Genomic DNA, 10,671 nt, shown 5'->3' with positions numbered 1-10,671 from the left:
TATATATATATATATATATTTATATTTGTATGTAACGTATGTATAAATATTACATATGTATACTTTTATAAATGTATTATATTATATATATATATATATATATATATATATATATATATATATATATATATAATACATATTTATAAAAGAATACATATGTAATATTTATACATACGTATGAATATTACATATTTATTAGGTCATTGTGGCGTTGCGTTTCTTGGTTCTTTCTTTGTATGGTATACAGATTTTTTCATATATATATATATATATATATATATATATATATATATATATATATATATATATATATATATATATATATATATATATATGCATTTACCAAATCTTGGTTAAACACTTCGTTATCAGATTTTGCGTCGATGAAATTCTGAACACGTTTTTTTAGGAATGGTATTTGAAAAACTGTTTATGAAAAGGATAATGTTTCAGTACGAATAGATTAATCAGTTTCCAGACGAATAAGTGTCGATGAAATGAAGCTGTTTATTGCTCTACTGTTATAGCTCTTTCTGAGGGAACGGCAGAGAAAGCATCGTTTTTCCCTTTTGCGTTTCATGCTCGCAACCTTTGGAGATAGAAATGCCAAATAAATATCAGTATGAAGTAAAGAACGCATAAGAAACCATCAAAATTTGCATAGACCAAATGAACGTTGTGTGAGCTACGATAGAGAAGGATTCCAGAGGGTATGTTTAATCATGTGGTTGACCAAATATCTTTGTAGAAATGTGATGGAGCAAAAGGGAAGAGTTTGCTCCGTTTCAGAACGATTGGAGTTGGAGGGGCAAGACATTTGCCGCCTCCATAGATTTCTGAACTTGACTTGATTAAGAAACAACTTTATGGTTAAAAACTAAAATTCGTGATACAGCTTATTATTGCATAGCCAGTGGTAAATGGCAGATAACTATACATTGCAATTTATACACTTGTATCAAATCTGTTTTCTGAATAAACCATTCGAAGCATGACAGGGCATTGATACCCACCGAAAGGTCAGTGACTTCTCATGCCCGCTTCTTGAAGGACCTGTTCACTTTGAACATCTGCCGCTTTCTCTCCGAGCGCTGGGAAACTTGAAAGGGAATCTTGTAAACCCGAGACCTTTCCTATTTTCAAAAAAATAAAAACTATATGTACACAAACACGCACACACAAATATATATAAGCAAATACCACAGGAAAAGGTTAGGCATTCGTTTCTGCCTATCATTTTCCTGTGGTATTCGCTGATCTAATGAAGTCAAGTGCATATACTGTAATTTGTTAAGCAAACACACACACACACGCATATATATATATATATATATATATATATATATATATATATATATATATATATATATATATATATATATATACATATATATATACATATATATATATATATATATATATATATATATATATATATATATATAATGGCAAAAATCCACGAAAGAAATTTAAAGTGGAGTAATTCTTATATATATATATATATATATATATATATATATATATATATATATATATATATATATATATATTATATACATATATCTATATACTATATATATAATATATATATATATATATATATATATATATATATATAAGAATTACTCCACTTTAAATTTCTTTCGTGGATTTTGCCATTATATATATATATATATATATATATATATATATATATATATATATATGTATATATATATATGTATGTATATATATTATATATATATATATATATATATATTTATTTATATATATATATATATATATATATATATATATATATATATATATATGCGTGTGTGTGTGTTTGCTTAACAAATTACAGTATATGCACTTGACTTCATTAGATCAGCGAATACCACAGGAAAATGATAAGCAGAAACGAATGCCTAACCTTTTCCTTTTCCTGTGGTATTTGCTTATATATATTTGTGTGCGCGTGTTTGTGTACATATACGATGCTTTCTCTGCCGTTCCCTCAGACAGAGCTTTAACAGTAGAGCAATGAACAGCTTCATTTCATCGACACGTATTCGTCTGGAACTAACTGGTTAATCTATTTGTCACATTATGCTCCAAGACTTTTCGTCGTCCAAGAAACATCCAGAAAAAGAAAACTCCACCTTGGTTTCCCATATACTGAACAGCTGCTCCGACTGGAGGATGACCTAACATGTGAGGGTTCGCCGACCGTAGGAGTCAAGGGGCCGTTGGTGAAAGTTTTAAGCGGAGGACTGTGACCCCGTCACTTGGCTTTCTTCAGAACTAGGAAATTTTCTACCTGGCTCGTTCGAGAAACGATTGTCTTGCCTGGTTCTCATTGTGGCATGCGTTTTTTGGTTCTTTCTATGCATGGCATACAGACTTTTTCATATATATATATATATATATATATATATATATATATATATATATATATACATACACACATTTACTAAATCTGCTACACTTCGGTAGCAGATTTTGCATCGATGAAATTCCGAACGCTTTTTTCTATGAATGGTATTTGAAAAACTGTTTATGAAAATGCATTATTTATTTGGTTATGTAAAGTATCTCTCTCTCTTCTCTCTCTCTCTCTCTCTCTCTCTCTCTCTCTCTCAACTGAATGTTTCTGCTCATTTTATATATTATATATATATATATAATATCTATATATATATATATATATATATATATATATATATACATATATATTACATACATACATACATATATTGCAATACAACCCCTGAACACCTGAATAAGCCCTGGTCACTTACCAGCCCGAACCATCATTTATTAAAAATTTACCAAATCTTTGGTTAAAATAAACGATCAGTGTTGCCAATCTCCTGGCAAACACCCTCTTTACCTATAGTCGATTCATTTAAGGTAGATTCTTGCGCCTACGAGACGTTTGTTTGGCGGCCTCTGATTGGCTGGTACCGGGAGGTAGGCCGCTCGCTCAGTCTCATCATTTTCTACTGTGGGTTAGAAAACTAGCAATATTATGTTTATATTTCTTCAATCAACTCACGCTTTGCTCAAGATTGGAAAATTTTGGTCATACCATGGGATTCGGTATTAATTGTACAACTAAGTCATCTTTTCCTGAAATCAATAGGATAAAACACAAAGGAATTACAACGAGTAAAAGTGAAATGAGAAGCATTTAATTCTTTATACCTGCTTTTATTTATCATCGGATTTTGCATCATTAACGCGATTAAGATAAAATAAAACTTGTGTTTTCTTATAGCAAATTCACCCTGAATACGCTTGTGCTTTCAGATTTTGGATGCGTGTAAAATGTGAGGAGAAAGTGGAGAATATGTCTCATTATGTTGCACCAGTAAATGATTCAAGTTTGACGGTATTGCTGAGAGAATGAGATCTGCAAGGCGTCGTCGTTGCGTTAGTCGCCTCAGCGAGAGATTTGAGTTGCCAATTAGCGATATAAAAAGTTGCAGTTTCGACAATATTTACCATGTTATATTATTACATTTTCTGAAAATTAATACACAGAATTTCCATTATAACTGTCGAACATTTTAAATCCAATATCATATAGTATGTCTGGGCATATCTGATAATGAAAAAATTAATAATAATCAGATGGATGCATCTGGTATCGTTAGCTCAGACCCATGCGGGCCGCGGGGAATTCGATCCAGCAAAGAAGTTGGACTCTGTGGAAAGACGACTTCACACTCTTCAACTCAGCCTAAACTTTAATCAGGTTGTTTCAAGACATTGTTTCTAATATTATTTTATGAATATATTTTCAAATGAAAGAGACATCAGAGTCTTATTTGAGTGATATGAAATAATAGTCTCAGTGAAATAATAAACAACAAATAATTAAGAAAGATTGACTCCCTATCAGGCTGAGTCAATTACGGCTGGAAAATAATAAGACATATTCTTCACTTTCTCTTCACATATTACACGCATCCAAAATCTGAAAGCACCAGCGTATTCAGGGTGATTTTATTGTATGAAAATACAAGTTTTAATTCATCTTGAACGTATGACTTATTAAAAATCCGATGAGAAATAAAAACAGGTGTAAAGATTGAAATTTTTTCTCTTCACTTTTACTCTTTGTAATTCCTTTGTGTTTTATCTAATTGGTTTCAGGAAAAGATTATTTAGTTGTACAATTAATACCGAATCCTTTGGTATGACTAAAACTTTATTATCTTTTGGAAAACGTGAGATAAAGGAAGAAATATAAACATATTGCATGTTTTCTAAGTCACAGACGAAAATATGATACAATAAGCGAGCGGCCTACCTCCCGGTACCAGCCAATCAGAGGCCGCCAAACAAACGTCTCGTAGGCGCAAGAATCTACCTTAAATGAATCGACTATAGTTACCAGCCCACCGCTGATAGCCCTGCCTCACGGGCCGGTCACACCTGCCCTCTCACGTCAATCACTTATCGTTCGCGGTGGAGTACAGATGTATCCACAGCGAACTCCTTTTTGGTCTTGCCCGGCCTTCATTTGCACCTTTGATTTGATTGATTTTGGTGACGAAGTACGCATCCCTTTGGGTTACGGTTGGATTGCTCTTAATACCTTGTCATCAGACATTGATTCTGCAAAGGAAGAAACAACACAAGCTACGACAACGACTACTGCATTCTCTGCCACGACATCACAGAAAACGACGAGCGGAAGTTCAACAACTTATCGTCTTTGCCAACAATGCAAGAAAAGGATGAGTACCCTATGACACGATAGTCATTCCTTATGCGTAAATTGTAGGCCTGTTCAATATAATGTAAAGACCAGATGTTTGGAATGTCAGGGGTGGTCTTTGGACCAGATGTTAGGGTATCTCAAACGTAGGAAAGGTCTCGTATTAAGAAGTAAGTGTAGGCAGGAAGAGACTAACGTAGATCAAGATAAAGACTTAGAGACAGTGCTCTTTAAGAGACTTGAGAGTAGGCTGACATCGAGTATGACATCTGTTACCGATTTTATGTTAAGATTAAGTGAGGATAGATCGAGCAATAGGGATACTGAAATTACTAATCGTTCTTTTCCAGCTCCCCTGCCTGTTCCAGAACCATGGAGAATTCAAACTTTCAAACTATGTAAATACGAGATCTTAAACAATATACCCTTTTAAAGAGTCCTATAGTTAGGCTGTAATTGTAGGTCATCTTTTAGATACTTTCCTTTTTCGGAAATGCACACACACTAACCATTTGGTGAAAATGTTTCCATAACTTTTCTGAAAATCTTGTCATTAGTATATATCTATATATATCTATATCTTTCTATATATACACACACATATACACACACACACACACACACTATTTTCTCATGACGTAATCCCGCCTCTACACATACGTTTTCCAGCCCTTGTTGGTAGGCATGGAAGGTTCCACGTATTTACTTTGGAGTTAAGAACGGGATGGTTCTCGTGTGTATGCTTTTGTGTTTTTATTTCCAAGTCACTCTGGCTCTCCGTAGAACACTCTCCTGTGTGTGATTGTTAATCAATTTCTATATATGAGAAAAGGATATGTCCTTTTTATAAATAAATATTCAACATAATTGACTAGTCCGCGTGGGTATAAAAAGACCCCGCAGGCAGTAATTGCCCTCTCTCTATAGCTTCTAGTCATCCAATTAAGATCAAATGGGCAGAGGGGGCTCCAGAGTTTAACTTATCCATTTCAAATCGGAAGGGATTTGCGAGAGACTTGAGTGACTTAAGTGACCATAACTCTGTACAGTACGTAATCGTTGTATATCTTGGCCATCATTGGTGTTAGTGAGTTATAAAGTGTTTTCGATTAAACCTCACTGAATTAGAATCATGTACCTGAGATTATTGTAGTGAAATTTTTTGTCCTTTTTGAGATTTTTTCAATTGTTGTGGTCGCGTGCCACATTCGCAATCCGTGAAGTCAAACGCAGAAGTTAACAATTTATGTTCAGATTCATTCTTCTAAATGTCTAAATATAATAAGAATAATATTTTGTATAAATCAGCAAAATTCAGTGCGTTTTCCTTGAGCTGTCCTTGTGTATGGGCTAGAGATTTTACCTTCAGGTAGGACTATCTCCCTCATAATATCGAGGCTGAAATTCTGCTCTGTTGTCGAATTATTCGCGACATACTTAAGTATGTAGTTATCCATATCTCTGGAGAGTTCAATGCCGTTCTGTAGTAAGTAGTTATCCATATTCCTGGAGACTTCAATGCTGCTCTCCAGTAAGTAGTTATCTATATTCCTGGAGACTTCAATGCTGCTCTCCAGTAAGTAGTTATCCATATTCCTGGAGACTTCAATGCTGCTCTCCAGTAAGTAGTTATCCATATTCCTGGAGACTTCAATGCTACTCTCCAGTATTCCTGGAGACTTCAATGATGCTCTCCAGTGAGTAGTTATCTATATTCAAATTAGATTCAATACACAGCAATGAAGCCTGTTTGTCTTATAATGACAGATGTGAATGGTCGAGCTATTGAATGCCAATGCTCATATTTTGTAATCACTACTGTAGACAATATTACCAGTGAAATGAGTTCTTAAATAAATAGAAAAATAGTATAGTAACAGAGTAATAAAAATAGCAATGGTAAAACTCATATTCAGTCCTTATTAACCATAATCGTCAACCTTCGTTTCACTCAGGTGTGGCTGCTGCAGGTGTTTGCTGGAATCCAACTTTTGTTCATGGTATATCATTATTTGGTGTCAATTTCAGAAAATAATTTTTTTAATGGAAATATGCTTTGGATTTGCACATTCCATCTATGGTAGATCTAGGGTACCTATCCGCGGCGACTCAGACTATGGCAGTTGCGGTTTTTCTATGCAGTTTTACCTACTGAACAAGAATTTTAAGTAATATTTATTCAGACGACTGTAATTTACCTTTGAACTATCCTACGGTTCCCTTGGGACCGGGTTTTGGATGGGGACAAAACACTGGGGAGAATTATGCCCTTCTACTCTATCCTATGGTAAGGGGGACCCCAGTGGGAAACAGGGTTTTGGGTGGGGAGAAACCACTTGGGGGGGAGGTTTTGCCATGTTATTGTGGTATTTCCCATTATTTATGACATTTAAAACTCGAAATACAATCGAAAATAAGAGATAACAAAAGCATCGATACTGGAGCCGTTTCATATCCAATCCCATCTACTACTACTATTATTACAACACCGAATCCTACTACGCATGCGCCATTTCTACTGCGCATGCGCTAGTTGTAAGGGAGCTTTTGTTCTAAATGCAGACTTCTTAGTGAGGAAAAAAAAAAAAAACGGGTGTACGGGAGGGTACATATATTTAGCCAATCACGTTGCAGTATGACCCCTACATTGCTATAGGACTGAGTGAAGAATTGGGGGGTATTCATACATTGAGTTACATAAATTCATTTTTCTAATTTGTTTTTTAATCATGTTATATGAATTCTAGTGTTTATTCCTGCTTCCTTTGTCATAGTATTTGTATAATATTTGTTTTGGCATGTTCTCACCTAATAATTTTGCCATATATACCTTGAAATATTAATTTATAATTGAGGACAAACACCTGAAAATACCTATATAGTTGGACTAGAAGTGGGTGTTAGAACGATTCGATACCTACCTTCCTGTCAGTTACATGAAATTGCAAGTTGCTTGGGATATTTCATACATGATTTATGCACAACTCACTCCCTTCCCTTTCCAGTATTCACGTCTGACTGTTTGTGGTTCATCATTAAGAATACATTTCATACCCATAAAAATTTCTTTGTTAAAATTTGACCTTATTGGAGCATCTACTTATATATATTCCATTATATCCTTTTACACACATTTCAATTTACACCTTTTTCTCCCTTCTCTTTCCATTATCCACCTCTGTCTATTTACGCTCTTTACTAATTATTAGAACATTTTCATTGGTTATTTCTTAGGTTAACTTCAAGTTTGTCTTCCTTTACGGTGGGGGGGCGGGTAAGGGGGGCTCCACCCCCGGTCAGATAATATGTTCTTTACTAGGTAGGTTTGGTTAGGTTAGTATGTTAACCTATATGTTGGTCTTCCTTCAAGTTTGTCTTTCTTGAAGGGGGGGGTACCCCCCCTGGTCAGGTAACACGTTCTACTAGGTTAGGTTAGGTTGGTGAAGTTAGGTTGGTTATATCTTAGTCTACCTGCAAGTTTGTCTCCCTTTACAGGGGGTACAGGGAGGTGGAGCCCCCCCGGTCAGATAATATGTTCTACGAGCTTAGGTTAGGTAGGTTAGTATGGTAACCTATATGGTGGCCTTCCTTCAAGTTTTGTCCTTCTTTATTAAGGGGGGTACGGGGCCGGCCCCCCCCCGGTTAGGTAACACGTTTCTACTAGGTAATATGTTCTATACAGGTTAGGTTACACAATATTTCATTGGCAATATTATTTCCTTTAATAATAATGCACGATACCTTAGGTTTCATGGAAATAAAAGACACTAAGTTTTATGATTTTACAGAGGTCACATTATTTCTTCAACTGGCCTCTCTGATTACTTGTACAGACCGTTCATTACAATACCCTGTTCATGTATGCGTTATGCAGTATTGCACATTTTTTTTTTTTCATTTTCTGAAAATACGATGTTAGTTTCCGCATACGTGTGAAATCATCCCCCTCAATGTACCCGCCCACAATTCTTCAGACCAATCAGAAGCCTTGTCACCAATGGGCTGCCAATACCTAGATTCAACAGTCTATTGGAACTTCCTGTTGAGCTGTCATTTATGTGATGGCTGCTGTTCTGGTTTCCCTTAACTCTTTTGAGAGTTGTTAATCCCCTCCTGTCGTTCTGATATCCTGATCTGATAGTCATTGGGATTAACCCGTGTGGCAAGTGAGTGGTCACCATTGGTCTGGACCCAGCCTGACAACCTTCCATTCATATCTGAAAGGGGAAAATTGAGTCATTTAAGTCAAACGTAAAGAAAAAAATCAAAACGTGACGAATACTGAAAGCAATACAATCCATTTCTTTATCTCTATGTATATCTACCCATCTAAGATGCATCTAGTTGCAAGGTCAAATTGCTAATATTATCCATGCAAATATTCAGTATTAAAAGTTAAATACCTTGCAAAGCACTTAATTACATTCCCTATAGGGTAATTCCGTTGTCAAGTGTATTTTTGACAACCGATGAATTCTCGAACTACCACTGTCGCCATGAACTCATACCTTACTATTCTGCGAATGATCATCATGGAGTTTTACTTTCATAAAAATGAAAATACGATTAATGATTTCTTGATGTTTTGTTAGGCCACATGTGGAGGGAAATTTTGAATATTGAACGAGATATTTGAAACAGTACTCTCACCGATATCGATGTGTCGCCGTCCACGAAGACTTATTAGTATATAATCACATGGTTATGCAACATTAATCTGGTCGAGTTCCTGTTGTCATTATCAAGGTATTATGAAAGGCTAATTCAGTTTTGTTTAATAATACCAACGAAATTGACAAACCTGTCGTCTCATAGCCTGTCAATGGCTATCATAATTTCCTTTATGAAATTATATTTATAGGTCTTCAAATTTGCGGTTTATAATCTCATTACTTTATAAATAGATGGAATGTGTAAATCCAAAGCGTATTTCTATTCAATTAATTATGTTCTGAAATTGACACCTAACAATGATCCACCATGAACAAAAGTAGGATTCCAGCAAAGGCCTGAAGCAGCAGCCACACTTGAATGGAACGAAGGTTGACGATTATGATTAATCAGGAATGAATATGATTTTTTACCATTACTATTTTTATTACTCTGTTACTATACTATTTTTCTATTGACTTAACGACTCATTTCATTGGTAATGAGAGCTATTATTCGTTTATCATTAACATAATGTCTACAGTAGTGATTAGAAAGAATGAACATTGGTATCAATAGCTCGACCATTCACGTCTGTCGTAACAAGACAAACAGGCTAGATTGCGGTGTTACCAGACCATTTTCGTGAAACATAATGGGACGGGGTAAATGAATACTTTAAGGCGACTGTACATGGTACATTGTAGTACTAGTAGTAGGGAAAATGGTCCCTCTTAACCGTGGTTATATGATGAAAGTAACCCTACATGCTATTTGATTAAGCTACATGAATTTATTGTCAAATAGGCTTTAATAAAGAGCTTATCACAACATTCATTATTTTATTTTATTAGCTCGAAAGGTAGGTATGTAGTTGAATGAAAAATGTCACTATTTTATGAAATATGATATGTTCTCGTGTGATCCTGTTTCTGTATGGAACACAGCTGTTGTCCCAGCAGCACTGGGCGCCAGAAGTGGCTTTGTAGCAGCTGCTGGTCTCTGCAGTCGAGGCCGCTGTTATTTCTCAGAATCGTCGCATAACAATTGGACTTGTCTGTACAATCTCTCTTCTCTAACATCTATGGGTAGACCCATCTTGTAACTTGATAAGGATAAAGGGAAAAGGCATAAAACGAAATGTGCATACTCCTCAAGTACTCCTCCAGCCATTCCTTGACCTGACGCTGTTCCTTTTGTTGTTATATATGTCATTAATTCAATTATGGCGCTACTGTCACTGGTTTGAATGTCTATATTCTGAATTTTCTGGAAATTCGATGGCGTTCCTTGCCATCCATTGCTAAGAGAGG

The sequence above is a fragment of the Macrobrachium nipponense genome, chromosome 36 (genome assembly GCF_015104395.2).
Source record: "Macrobrachium nipponense isolate FS-2020 chromosome 36, ASM1510439v2, whole genome shotgun sequence".
Taxonomy (NCBI): domain Eukaryota; kingdom Metazoa; phylum Arthropoda; class Malacostraca; order Decapoda; family Palaemonidae; genus Macrobrachium; species Macrobrachium nipponense.
This window is presented reverse-complemented; position numbering follows the sequence as displayed.